Consider the following 14,743-nt stretch of genomic DNA (forward strand, 5'->3'; position numbering starts at 1 on the left):
TATTTAACACTGTGTTTGTATATTCTAAATTTTTCATATTTTAAAACAAAATATACAAATTAAATGCTATTATATTGGATATTATTTATTCAACATGGGCTTTATTAGATCTCTTGTGGGAGCACAAGGCTCATGACTGATGACACATTTCACCTCTCCCTTGGGTTCAGCCTGGTCATCTCCTACATCAAGTAATATAAAATATTTCATTTCAAATTATCAGCTTTTTATTTTAGAACTTCAGGAAAATTTGATGAGTCATTTATTACAATAATAAAAGTTATAGACTAAATAGAAAAACTATCACTTTTACTGTAATAGATCAGAAATTTAATACAGAAAGTTCCAAAAATGGAGAGTTAAAGACAGCAGATGAGGAAATCTGAACTGGCTGCAGAGAAAAAAGGACAACACTCTACTTACTACAAGTATTCCTTGACTTATCACCATATATTTAACAACCATTCAAAGTTGGAACAGTGTTGAAAAAAGTGACTTGTGACCAGTCCTCGCACATATGCAGCATCCTCATGGTCAACTGAGGTATATTAAATGAGGTAAATATATTAACAACAATTGCTACATCCCAGAATCACATGAGCACCAATGTGGGAAGCTGGATTCACTTTACAACCATGTGATTTGCTTAACAACCACAACAAAGAAAGGTTGTAAAATTGGACACCTGTGATGACTCCCTTGATGACTACATCATTTTGCAATGGAAATTCTGGTCCCAATTGTGGTTAAGTCAAGGACTGCCTGTACTCCTATTTCCTACATTTAGTCCATAATGATTGATGGTACCAAATGCTTAGAGATCAAGGAAAGTCAGAACAATTACATCATCAGACAAAAGGAAATGATATTACATATAAGTGAAATAAAGTCATAAATCCATTTTAAAATAAATCCCATTTTTTAAAAACAATTAAACTAAATTTCAAATAAAATTAACCTTCAGCTTTAAGTCAATTAATAATGTCTGAGTAAAGCTTATTTAAACAAATTAAACAAATTATGTTCTTAACATAATACAGTAAGTAACATAGTGAATTTATATCAGTATGGGTTGGTATAAAATAGAACATTCTGTATATTTCAATTTTCCACACTTTATGGTTTTTATGTAGTAAAAATGAAACATGAACAAGAAATAAGTGCTTTAGGGTTTTTTCAAAATGTTGTTATTTTACTTCTATTTCTTCTTTTCTGTTTTGTGCATGTGAATAAAGTAAAGACAGAATTGCACAAGGCTGCAAATTTTACTTATCTTACCTGGTATTTCTTTAACCACTAATTGAGTTTTCTTAGAGTCAATTCCTATTCTTAGGGGAAAAAATTTTTCCCATCTGCTTGCTCACCTTGTCTTGTCCCACTGCTATCATGTAACTATCTGCTAGTATCTGAAAATAATTCATCAGGACGTAAGATCTTTAATTTTAGTAGGATTTAACCCAGAAAACATAGATAGGTTTGTACTGTTAATAACAAAAAGCTGCTATGTATTTGATATATTCTATTGATTTCTGACTCATAGCTTTTTTGTTTTGACATTCATCTTAATGAAAATTTTATTCCGTGAGTGTTCCTGAAAAGATCGTGCTGCTCTTTAGGTTACACCTATTTTAATATTTAAATATTAGAGTATAATTTAACCTTCTTAGAAAAGATATCTAACCACACACAAACATAAAAATAGAAACTCATGCAAAATAGAATTTTATTATGAAGTAATGCAAAACATAAGAACGTAAAGCATATCCCTGCTAAATCAGGTCAATAGTCTACCTAGCTGAACATAATTTTTACATAACTGAAGCTAATGTTTTTACTCAGATTGGAGAATAAATTCTAACCTTGAAGCCTAAATTAACAAACAAAACTAGTTTTAACTTAACCTTAGGTATTTTCAAGGATTTTAAATCATAAAATCACATAATTTCCATGATTTTCCATAGTCATTAGGACAGAACTCACCATCTCGCCAATAATTATTGTCCAGATAGCAGTTTCTACCAACTGTTCATTTACACCTGAGATTTTAAATATTTCAAAAGCATTCTAGTTTCAGAATGATGTAAAAGAATGATCATCTTCAGAGCCTTCAGAGGCACAAATTGCCAGATGCAAGACCCTATTCATTAAGTGGGCTCCAGAGAAGTAGTGGGTTTTAATTTTGGCTGCTACCGATTCGCTCATGGGCGCGTACGTGTTTGTGCACACACACACTTCTGTGCATAAGCAGAAGCTTCTATGCATGTGCAGAGATGTGTGGGTGGGCGGAGCTCCCACCGCTGCCACCACCAGTTCACCCAATCCAGGGTGAACCAGTAGCAACCCACCACTGCTCCAGAGTTCAGTTGGAATTATTTCAAAAGGACAGAAGTCAGCCAGGAAGTTGCAAGAACCCACTAAGGCTGGGGTCCTGATAATACGAGGAAGTCCATTTCCTGGTTGTATTGATTGTAGGATATTGTGAATGTTATCAGCTGCTAGTTTATACTATTTATGTTATGATTTACTTACTGATTTCATTCTGTTTTTTTTTTTTTTTTAATTTGATTTATATGCCGCCCTTCTCTGGAGACTCAGGGCGGCTTACAGTGCGTTTTTGTTAGTTGCTCAGAGTCATGTACATAAGATGGGCAATGTTTATGTTTATTAAATAAATAACTAAATGATGGAGTAGAATTATGGGACTCCACTGGCTAATAGTAGCAAGACTGGACAATTCCTCCAAATAAAAGGTAACCAGTCACTCCACTTGGTAAGTGGAGAAATAATAAAATTCTATCTGTTTAAATAACATCAGCAATAAAACAATTAAAGGATTAAACATTATTTTTGCTTCTATTTTAAGAAGGTTTTCTCAATTACTTATTCCCAATGGCAGCTGCTCTGTCTGCATTACACATATGTGTAATCTATAGTGAAACAATTTTGAAGTTACCACATCTGCCAATTTTCTGTTATTAGAATATTTCCTTTAAAATCAATGATGAAAGACATGCTGATGGGAGGAAAAAGAAACGAATAAATATGTAAAGTAGGCAACTAATTACAAATGCCAGTACAATATTTTGTCCTACAATTTTAGAAACCCTTCCACTGTTACGTTTCAAAATTAAATAGCAAATGCTGTTTCTAATCTAGCTAAGCCGCCTTTGTTACATTTTTATTTTAAGCAAGTTGCTTGGTTCCTTTTCTTCTTGTATCTGAGCTCTCCAGACAGTTTTAGATGTATTTATTTATTTGTCTGTGTTTCCCAGAACTACTAAACAAGTTTTTGCAGCTTTTTAAATATATTGTTCCAAATTCAAATGGCTGAATTAAAAAGAGGAATCTTTCCCACATATTACTAGGCTTTCCCTGACAGTTGGATAAAAACTGTTCACTTGGGCAATAAAATGCACTAGTAAATGTTCTAGTTTAACAATTCTCTTAGAAGTTCACACTAAATATATTACATTAATTTGTTTAGTCCTTGGACAAGAAATCATTAGATATGGACTATTACTTGCATTATCATTACATTACAGGATCATTATGAAAAATAACAGTTCTAATCAATAAGGACGTATATAAAAGTGCACTGGACTGAAACACCCAACTTAAAATACTTAATGCAAGTAGAATGAATAATAGTTTTAAGAAGATTATTTAAGAAAGGTTAAAATAATAATTCACTACAACAATGGGAACGATCGCTGATAGCCCATAAACAATATAATGAAATTAAATGGACCTCAAAAATGCAGGCTACAATGTCATTTGGTGAAAAATATGTATTTTTTGCAAGAGATGTACGTATAGGAATAATGCCTAGCTTAATGGTATCATGTACCAGAATTCTGGTAGATGATACCAAAGAATAATTAACTCAACATTCTGATGTACTATAAACCTGTATCTAAGGAATAGCTTATCAAAACAGTATTCATTACAAATTTAGAAAAAGCAATATATTAGAAGAAGAATTCATACATTGCTGACTGATTTGTATAGACAACCATTACTCCCTTTTTGCAATCCTGTAATTCCTTAATTTGGGGTGACTGAATGGATCTCAGCGTTTACTGGATGGATGCCCTTCCTGACACCACATAGAAGTTCACAGCAGATTTTTTTTCCTTTGTGTCTTAGGAGAGAAAGATCTGCTACTACCTAAGGACTTCCTTAGAGAGAGGTGAGTGTCTTCACCACTAGGCTACCATGCCACTCATTTGTATAGACAACCATTAAGGTCTGTATATTTGTAATATTTGTATAAATATAAGTTAAGTTTTTGGATTACTGTTGTTTGTATTGTAACTCTTATATTAACTGCAGGGTCGTGCTGAGGATTTTGTCCAGTATCTGCACGATAAAATCATTCAGATTCGGAAAGGCTTGGTCTCTGACTAGGTAGATACAGATGGGATGATGGGTGCCGGTCTTGAGACTGCCATTTGGGAGGAGTTCGACCCTGTTGCTTCCTAGGACATGTACAGGATACTGAGGTGGCTGAACGCGACCACATGTTTATTGGACCTGTGTCCCTCCTGGTTGGTGCTGGCCTCCTGGGAGGTTACGCGAGGCTGGCTCCAGGGGATTAACAACGCTTGCTTGAGTGAGGGTGTCTTGCCATCCGTCTTGAAAGAGGCGGTGGTGAGGCCCCTCCTCAAGAAGCCTGCTCTGGATCCGGCTGTTTTGGCTAATTACCTTCCGGTTTCCAACCTTCCCTTCTTGGCGAAGGTTGTTGAGAGTGTGGTGGCGCGACAGCTTCCTGGGTACCTGGATGAAGCTGTCTATCTGGATCCACTCCAGTCTGGCTTCAGGCCTGGGCACAGCACGGAAATGGCATTAGTCGTGTTGGTGGATGATCTCTGGAGGGCTCGGGATAGGGGTTGCTCCTCTATCCTGGTCCTGTTAGATTTCTCAGCGGCTTTTGATACCATTGACTATGGTAACCTGCTGCACCGGTTGGAGGGGTTGGGAGTGGGGGGGGCACCGTTCTGCGGTGGTTCTCCTATCTCTCCGACCGGTTGCAGTCGGTGTTGGCAGGGGGACAGAGGTCGATCCCGAGGCGGCTTGTTTGTGGGGTGCCTCAGGGGTCGGTCCCCTCACCCCTTCTGTTCAACATTTATGTGAAGCCACTGGGTGAGATCATCCGTGGCTTTGGGGTGGAGTTCCATCAGTACGTTGATGATACGTAGCCGTACATCTCCACCCCAGGCCATCCCAACGATGCCCTTGAAGTGATGTCCCGATGCCTGGAGGCCGTGCAGATTTGGATGGGGAGTAACAGGCTTCGACTCAACCCTTCCAAGACCGAGTGGCTGTGGCTTCCGGCGTCCCGATATAGCCAGCTGGTGCCATCGCTGGCTATTGGGGGTGAGTTATTGGCACCCACAGATAGGACTCGCAACTTGAGCGTCCTCCTGGATGCACGGCTGTCTTTAGAAGAGCATATGATGGCCGTGGCCAGGGGGGCTTTTTATCAGGTCCACCTGATTCGCCAGTTGCGTCACTTTCTGGATCAGGACTCCTTACGCACAGTCACTCAGGCACTTGTCACTTCCCGCCTGGACTACTGCAATGCTCTCTACATGGGGCTCCCCTTGAGGAGCACCCGGAGGCTCCAACTGGTGCAGGAGGAGAAGGGCGATATACAAATTGAATAAAATAAATAAATAAATAAATAAACTTCATATTAGAAATTAAAAGAGAAAAAGGATAAAAGAAGAAAAAACTGTATAAAGAAATCAAAGTGTAATATAGAATGTGTAAGCCAAATACAAATATCTAATATTCAGACATCGATTCTTCATTTTCATAATTAAAAGTAATCCCAATGTCTATGTGCAGTTATATAAAAATATAAGTTCTCTTCTACCACATGTATAATAAATTATTATTTATACATATATTACAAGTCATTTATATAATAAGTAGTTTACTTTTTTCAATATAAACTATCTGGTTTATTAAAATGTCTCATCTTATACAAAGTCCTCATGAAATCCTCATGATCACACACAAACTATCCTAAAAAAGAGTTTCATCATTGATATATCCTGCCTTAGCAAAAGTGTGGTTGATCCATTTGGATCCATCATTTCTAGTGGGTTCTACACATAGGCTGTGTTTGAGTTAACTGAAGGAAGGAAGCACTGTGTTCTGATCCAGCCTTAGCAGAAGCAAGAAACAGACTCCTTGTAAACCCACTTTATTTACCTCTTATGAATTAATTGCATTCACCCACTGAAAAGTTAGGCAATTGTCCTTCAAGGAGTTAACTGTAGTAACAGACTTTATCAGTTCCTTGTGATAATTGCAAGGATGTGAGCTCCCAGCTGAAAGGCTACAAATTAACTTCTGGTAAGCAGCCTTGGTGGCGCAAAAGACAATGAACAAAATCTTCAGAAATACGAACTGTTGTCTCCTACTACAACCACTCCCCTTTCCTTCTATTTATTCCCCAGCCAGGGAGGGGCCATTCAGCATCCATGTGTGCTTTGCTTCCCGAGTAGACTCCTAGTCCTCCATTGCTTATCTCTTCTAACTGTTCTGCACATACATGCATCTGGAACAGGCCCCTGCTGTTCTTCCTCCTCACTCATATCAGCCTCTAAAGGCAGCTGCCTCTCCGATGGCTAGGAAACGTCAGGCGGCCCTGGCTCTACCTCTACCTCTGCATCTGATGCAGAGCATCCATCAGAGACTTCTCCAGACTCCAGAACTGGCCCAAGTTCCTCCCCAACTTCATCGTCCAAGTCTGGCGGGCTACAATACACTTTGACACATAACATCTCCTTACACAGTTTTATTATTAGGTGAAAATATTACTCAGTCAAATGTAAAAAGTCTGTGTTATGACCCCGACTCCTGAGCCTGTCCAGTCTGCCAGACAAAGTACATGGTATTGGCTAATGAAATTATAAGAATTCTGGGAAATAGAAGGGAATGGGTATGATAGAAAGCAAACTGCATTTTTTATCTTTGCTCCTGGTATCTATCGATACCATATAAACAGATCTCAGAGCCAACAATGGTCACAAAAAGAAGCCTATTAAATTAAAACTTCCTTATTTGAATCTTAGATAAAAATCTACGTGACTTGAAAAGTTAGAAAAGTTGTTAAGGAAGACATTGTTCAGATAATTCAGACAATGGAAGTATGTACTTGCCTTTGCAAAAAAAACCCTGCATACTAAAAGGCACAATTGATATAGAACGAGATGGACACCATGTAAATCCAATCAATGTTTAGGAATGAACAATAATATGAATACTGTAATTCCAGATATCTGCATAAATATTTGTTAAACATTTATTTTTCAATTGAAAGACAAGGACAATTAAGTGTTACATTAAGAACGATATTAAAGAGGAATTCAGACTTAAAATACAAACAAAATAGATAAGTCAGACATTTCTTATTTGTATGTGAGTCAAGTAGTTATACTAAGCAAATACTTCAGAAGACTTGATATAGAAATGTGTTAACTGATGGTATGAATGTTGTCCTACGTTAAACACTGTGACCTTTTGATATATTTGTTTTAATATGTAACAGTTAACACTTTGGTAAAATGAAAAACATTTTTCTCTCAGATGGTGATATAAAAATAAATAACATGCATAACAGAGAGCCTTCAGTCCTCAAGAAAGTTTGACAAGGTAATGCTTTCAAGGATGTATAATGGGCTTCTTCGAATGCTGAACATCACTCATGTTGCCATGCACTGACAAAGAGAAGTAGAATGATACTTGACTCTGAAGAAATTTTTTGATCAAAGCCTTGGTGAAGCAAATCCTCCCTTGGGAAATCTTCAGTTTTTATGGTCAATTATATTACAGTGTCAGGATACTTTATGTATTGGGAAATATCAACATTCAATGAACTGTTCAGAAGTAATCAACTATAAGTTAAATCATGGTAACAAAATAGTACTAAATTAATCCATATTACATTTACAATAGTTTGTTGAAATATGGGTCCCTTTGATTGCACATTCTGCAGGTTCTGGTGACTATTCTAATGACAAGAAGGGGAAACTAACCTGACAAATATAAGGAGGTGTACAAATGTTAATTCTATTTTGTGTGACCTGAATTTCTGTAAACTCTACTAGTCTACCATTCTTCACTGGTGAGTATTCCTAGCAATAACTTCATATACACATATAACTTCAGATTTATAAATGAATAGCTGAATATAGTATAATTGTGTTAAATTGTACACAATGGATAACCAGCTGTTTCCTCATTGCTAAATTACAAGTCCTAGCATTCCTAGGAAGCATTGCAAAGGTAAGAGATTCTAATTGTAGTTTTGCAAAATCCAGAATGCCAACATTTCCCTGAATATTGTCTAAATAGTTGAATTTAAATGATTGCATTAGCTTTGTGAGGGAATTAAGCCATTGAATTCAGGTTGTGAAACTTATTGTGATATTGTCTTTTTCTGGACGATCGTAAAGTACAATGGTGTTTTATACTCAGATTATCTTAGTTATCCTAATAAAATGGGGATGGGAAAACCCATTTAATTTCACAAAAATGAAATTAATAAAGTAATAAAGCAAGCACTATGAACATAATATCACTGGATATAGTGTTTTATATCCTATAAACCACAGCTAACTTGCATGGTATTTCCTCTTTACAGGTCTTTAGATTTCTAAAACAGAACATGTCTCTTCAAGGGCTTATAATATTTTTACCTGCTAAATTAACAATTGTTTTTTTTTCCCCCTGTACTAGGCAAGAACTGTAGCCAGCAGCTCAGAATTTATACATTGTAGTGTTCCCTTTCTCACCTGTTTTCTTTCAATTATTTTGGATATTCATAATTATGGCATTTATAACAATATGAAAAAGTATGCTATTCATTAAATTTAGATGTTAATTTTGCTGTCCTTGTTGCAATTGAGGCTTCATTTATAGTCTACTGCAGAATATTAATATCCATGATGCAGAGATTAAATGTCAAATGAATCATCTTCATTACTCAAGATAATCTTATATGGCCTGGAGAAAAGCTATGGAAAAAGCAAATATTGCCTTAGATGTTCCCCTGCCAAACCCAAAAACCTATTTATGCTATAAATTGCCATAGTTGGTTACATTTTGTTGAGTGCTCCAAACATGCAAAGCCCTTTGGGAATGGGAAAAATAAGAATGGAATTTCATTGATGCTACAAGGAAAGTTGATAGCATTATTGTTAGGCAAAATGAGGCAGTAGAACCTAAAGGACAGGGAAACAATTTTCTCTACATGTTATTTATTCAGTAAATGCTGTCCCTTTAGGCTTTTCCCCAAAGGACTTTTCTTCTACCGTTAGTATAGGCTTGTAATGGCTTTTCTATTACAAGTATTGACTTTCAGTAGTTTTTGCAAATTGGCCTTGGCATAAATAAGAATTGCACTATTTTGAATATTTTAAACATAAAGGGGATCTTGAATCACCCTTACAGAAACTGAGGATGAACAAGGAAGTTGGTGGGAACAATTGCCTTCCTTTAAATTGGCCAAATCTTTATGCAAGAACTATATAAAAAACTTCATTATATTCAAAGACTGACACTTTTTTTAAAGAGACACAGAAAAAACACATTGACCTATAGGCTAGAATGTTTTGTTGTCAACATCAATTTATTACAATCAAAGATCAGTAAAACAGCGCAGTTCAGTACAAAATACAAATTACGAGTAGTCCTTGATTTACAACAGTTCATTTAGTGACCATTCAAAGTTACAAAAGCAGTGAAAAAAGTGACTTATGATCATTTTTCATGTTTACAACCATTGCAGCAACTCTATGGTCATGTGATCAAAATTTAGATGCTTGGCAACTAACTCATATTTATGATAATTGATTCACATAACAATCATGTTATTAACTTAAAAACTGCAGTGATTCACTTAACAATTGTGGCAAGAAAGGTCGTAAATTGGGAGAAAAGTCACTTAACTGTCTTGCCCAGCAAGAGAAATTTTGGGCTAAATTGTGACCTTAGTCATGGACTACCTGTAATATGTAAATATATCCCAATGAAAACACCATTAGCACAAATTAAAATCTTACCATCTTATTGCATTGGTAAACAAAGTAGGAAAATTTGGCATTTCATGGATTGTATTAGCCATAGGCAAGAAACATAAAAGAAAGCAGGGCTATTTAGATAAGGTACAAGAATTGGAATAACAAATAATAAAAGCACATCCCAATAATATCAGTAGTATATTAGAACATGGCTAATTGATTACACCTTTCTAGAACCACATGGACTATCTTTGTCCAGAGAAAGGAATGCCTGAATATCAGTCCTATAACTTGCAGAGGGAATTGCATCAGTACATGCCACTATGAATACCCTTCTCAGTTTGACTTGATTAAGTCCAGAGAGATAGTTGGGCAATTTGTAGGGACACTCTGAATTGCCAGCAATTAAATTAAATGTCCTTTATCAGTCCTTTAAACAGTACTGTCTCATAGACACAGTTTAAACATTTTCTTGTCTTCCTTTGATGGATTTACAAGCCATTTTCTGGTTCACTTCATATATCCCTGATTTATCATGGAACACATTATTTAATGATATGAACATTCTTTATAAGCAGCAACTGCTCAGTCATGCCAGCATATTGGTCCATTTTTCTGAAAGATTCAATAGAAATGAAGCCAGAAAGAAAATTTGAACATATCCATCCTGCCCTTATCCATATTGCAAAATCTATGACAGGAAAAAAATACCCAAATCCTGCTCCTTAGAAACTATGTTTAAAAGTACATTTTCTGCAGATTAACTCTAAATCAGAAAGTAATTTCAAATCTAGATTACAGAACATTTATCTTTCTGTAATCTGACCTGTAGTGTACTGAGCCGGCTCCATGAGTCGGCCCCCTGTCCAGTCATTACATTTCCAATATAAAATTCACCTGAATTTGACCAAGGCTATTTTGGCCATTTGCAACTCTATTCCCTATTTCCTCCCTTAAAGTTCTTCCAGTATTAAAACAAGTCAAATAAGCAATGTTGAAGCTGAAATGTTTACATGAGAAATAGACCACCTACTAACAAATTACTAGTTCCTTATCTTCTATGGCAACTCACAGCACACGAACCTATGACACGTGTGCTGGGAGTGGTACACAGAGCCATCGCTCCGGGCATGTGACCCATCGCCTATTGCTCTACCAAGTTCCAACGTGCTGGCCAGCTGGTCTTCACGCGCATGGGTGCCGGAAACCGGAAGATTATCTTCCATGCACGCGCATGTGCACCAGACGGCTACTCTTCTAGTTTCCAGTGCTTCCACGCATATGAAGACCAGCTGGCCTATGCACCAGAAGAGCAACGGGCGATGGCTAGCGTGTTAAAAGACGCAGAGAGGGAATCACAGCAGTTGCTTCCTAGGGGAGCAGAGCTATCAGCCAGGATGGGTGGACCGGGGCTTCCCTCCCTCCCCCACCCAAGGAGGCTTCTTGCATGGCCCCAACTCTCCATCCCATGGCACTGATGCACATCTGTGGTCCACAGTGCCTGGCAGTAAAGCAGCATTTGCTGGTTGGGAGACCGGCTGCCCCTCCCAGTGCTCCTGCCACCACCAGGAGCAAGTGCCAAGGGGGCAGGGGCAGTTCTTGCACTGCCACTTCTGGCCAGGATGCTGGAGCAGCAAGGAGGAGGAGCTACTGTAGGGGAGGTGACCTGCTCCAGGAGGGCCAAAGGGGAGTGCAGGTCCTCACACAAGGAGATGTTGCTGAGGGCCCGGCTCGCTGGTGGTGAAGAGGCTGTGGGGGCTGGCCAGTTGCTCCTGCCCCTTGCCCTGCAGTTACTCTTCTGGGGTGGCAGGGATGTGCAGGAGCTGAGTCCACGCGGGAGGAACGTCTGTCTGGTGCCGGGGTAAGAAGCGCACCAGCCAGGAAGCAGTCACGCTCCCTTGGCAAAAGTGGCTGGAGGGGAAGCTGTACTGGCTTGTTCTCAGTGGAGTGCTTTCTAGTTTCTGGTATGAGGCTGCGCGCACACGCTCCTGTTTCAGCACTCAGTGCCAAAAAGGTTCGTCAACACTGTTCTATGACTTGTCAGTTCTGGAGAAAACAACTGCCTGAAGACAAAAATTCTCTGCATATAGAAACAATGGATCTAAATTTCATACTATTTTATCTCCTTTGGCACAATACAGTATTATTTGATCTGCATCATCGAATCAAAACTGGCTCTGTACCGTTGTTTTACAAAACCCTATGTCATAAAATTGAACAATTAATTAAATTAATTATCGATTTTACCAATCAGCATAGTTAGGGTAGAGTTTGAATAAATCAGATCTATTTGAATATGTTCATATACATCTTGTCCTAGAATATGAAGCACTCCAGAGGATGATAAATGCCATAATGTTGCTGTTCTTAATTATGTCTTAATGGAGATTATTTTAAATTGATTTTTTATATGAGCTACTTAGAATCCATGAAATCAGATGGGACATAAATTATGTAAATACTATAAATTATGTAATAAGTATCTATGAATATTTTTGGCAGGTCACAGACCAACCAAACATATTGAAATAGAAATAATTTGATCTGAAAAAATGAATATTAGATCTAATGACATCTATGTAAATAAAAATTTATTTCCCATTTTAAGAAAGTATATTAAATTATACTGTTGTATTTCATCTAAATTATTTAAACTTGATTTTTGGGAACTCTGAGTAGCAGATTTTCCTTGTTTATAGCAACAGTCTTTAAAAAAAAAACAATAGTTAAGGAGTTCAGCCAAATTATTGTTTATTCTCTTGGTAAACCGATTCCCTGGAACTTGACTTTTTTATGTTCTTCAGTCTCCAAGTATTCAGCTGATAGCAATCCTTCCATCCTTCAAGCACCTTCACTCAGCAATCAACAGCTCTCACAAAACACTGCTTGCAATGAACAGCTATTCAGAAAATGATCCTCTGAGTTCTCACAGGTCAGCAGGCAACTCTTCACAATACACAGTTTCTCAGGATTTTTTCATCTCTTCTTATTTAATTTCTCCATAAATTTCTCCTGTTTCTTCCCACAAATGAGACAAAAAATACTTTTCAGAGTGTTTTCAGAGTACTGCATAGTTTTTCTTAATCTGAAAGACTTTCATATCCATATAATTTACCTGTTAATTAGAAGAGAGGATTTTGTATTTGCTGCAAAAACTAGAAGAGACCTAGGATGACAATATTTTAAGGAACGGACCTGGAACATGTTTATTCAGTTGGAGCATATACAATGGCATCACAGTGTGACTGGTGGTCGCCTATGACTGGGTGTTTCTAAGACTTTAAGAACAACAGTTGCTTCACAGAGACAGAGATTATGATATATTTTTTTCTTCCTTTCACTATTTACAAGTATATTAGGGAAAAACTGAACTGTTTACAGCAGAGTGTTCAAACTCCCCACTCATGGATTTTGTCTCTCTCTCTCCCGGAGCTATTTGCTAACAACAACCCACTCTGTTGTTTAGCTGCCAATAACTATCCTATCCTAGGCATTTATATGGGGATAAGCAACACTACTAGTTTCATCAATGTGAAATGTATGACAAAATAAAGCCTTAAAGTTCCTACAGGCAGAGTTGTGTTACAGTCCTGTCTAAAATCATGGACACATCTTTATCACAATAAAATTGTGTAATCTGTGGCATCAGTATTGCAAGTCCCACACAGCTCTGGAATATATTCCACAGATCAATTCCAAAGTTGTAACTGAAATGTAATTTTAATGGGATAAAAAGATAATTTCTCAACCACATTCTTGATCATTCAGAATTCATCCACTTACACATTGCACTTACCTCAGATGTGCAAGACATATTTTGGTCTATGCTGAAGGACTTTTTAACATATGCTTTTCATATTCCCACAGATTACACAAAGAAAATGTTAGATAATTGCTTGTTCTTTCAGTAGTTCAAAAACTATCCACATGTCCGTAAAAAACAACCTGCACCTGAACATCAGCAAGACCAAGGAGATGGTATTGGACTTCAGGAGGACGAGAGAGGAACCTGCCCCACTTTACATCGAGGGAGGCTGTGTAGGGAGAGTTTCCTCCTTTGAATTCCTGAGAGTCCATCTTAGCGAAGACCTTACCTTGAAAAACAACACGATCCAGGTGGACAGGAAGGCCCAACAGAGACTCCATTTCCTTAGGGTCTTGCATAAAAACAGGGTGGAACAACAACTGATGACCTCCTTTTACTGGTCCACAGTAGAAAGCATCCTCACTTATTGCATCACGGTATGGCATGCTGGTTTGACAGCCACTGATAGAAAAACATTACAGAGGGTGGTGAGCACAGCACAAAACGTTGTGGGCTGTCCCTTGATACCACTAAATTAGATTGCTAGGGTTGCCTTAGAAGAGTGAAGAGCCTTTCTTCACTCTTCTAAGGCACGTGTAACATGCACGTGTATGTTAAACGGCGCATGTAACATGTTCACACTGGTGCAATAGGACTGGGTGGTTGTTAATATGACTTATTGGGTTAGGGATTTTGTGTCTTCACTGTGAGTTGTATTGTGTTGGAGGGGGTGTGCACTGAGGGAGCTCAACCAATCTCATTGTACATATGTTGTGCACTGACGATAAAGATTTGAATTGAACTGAATAGTTGCTGAATTTAAAAAGTCACAGGAGTAAAATTAGAGCTACCAATCATGTATATTAGACATTTAGATTTGGCTCATATGCTGCTTCTAAGATAC

General features: G+C 37.6%; 1 protein-coding gene across 1 annotated transcript in view; it reads right to left on the reverse strand.

The window, feature by feature from the left end:
- Positions 1–14,743, reverse strand: part of CLSTN2 (calsyntenin 2) — a 250,974-nt gene that overhangs the window by 172,454 nt on the left and 63,777 nt on the right. The window lies entirely within an intron of this gene.

This window comes from Pituophis catenifer, unplaced genomic scaffold, assembly GCF_029215685.1.
Source record: "Pituophis catenifer annectens isolate HBS135680 unplaced genomic scaffold, rPitCat1.0.hap2 SCAF_6, whole genome shotgun sequence".
NCBI classification, from domain to species: domain Eukaryota; kingdom Metazoa; phylum Chordata; class Lepidosauria; order Squamata; family Colubridae; genus Pituophis; species Pituophis catenifer.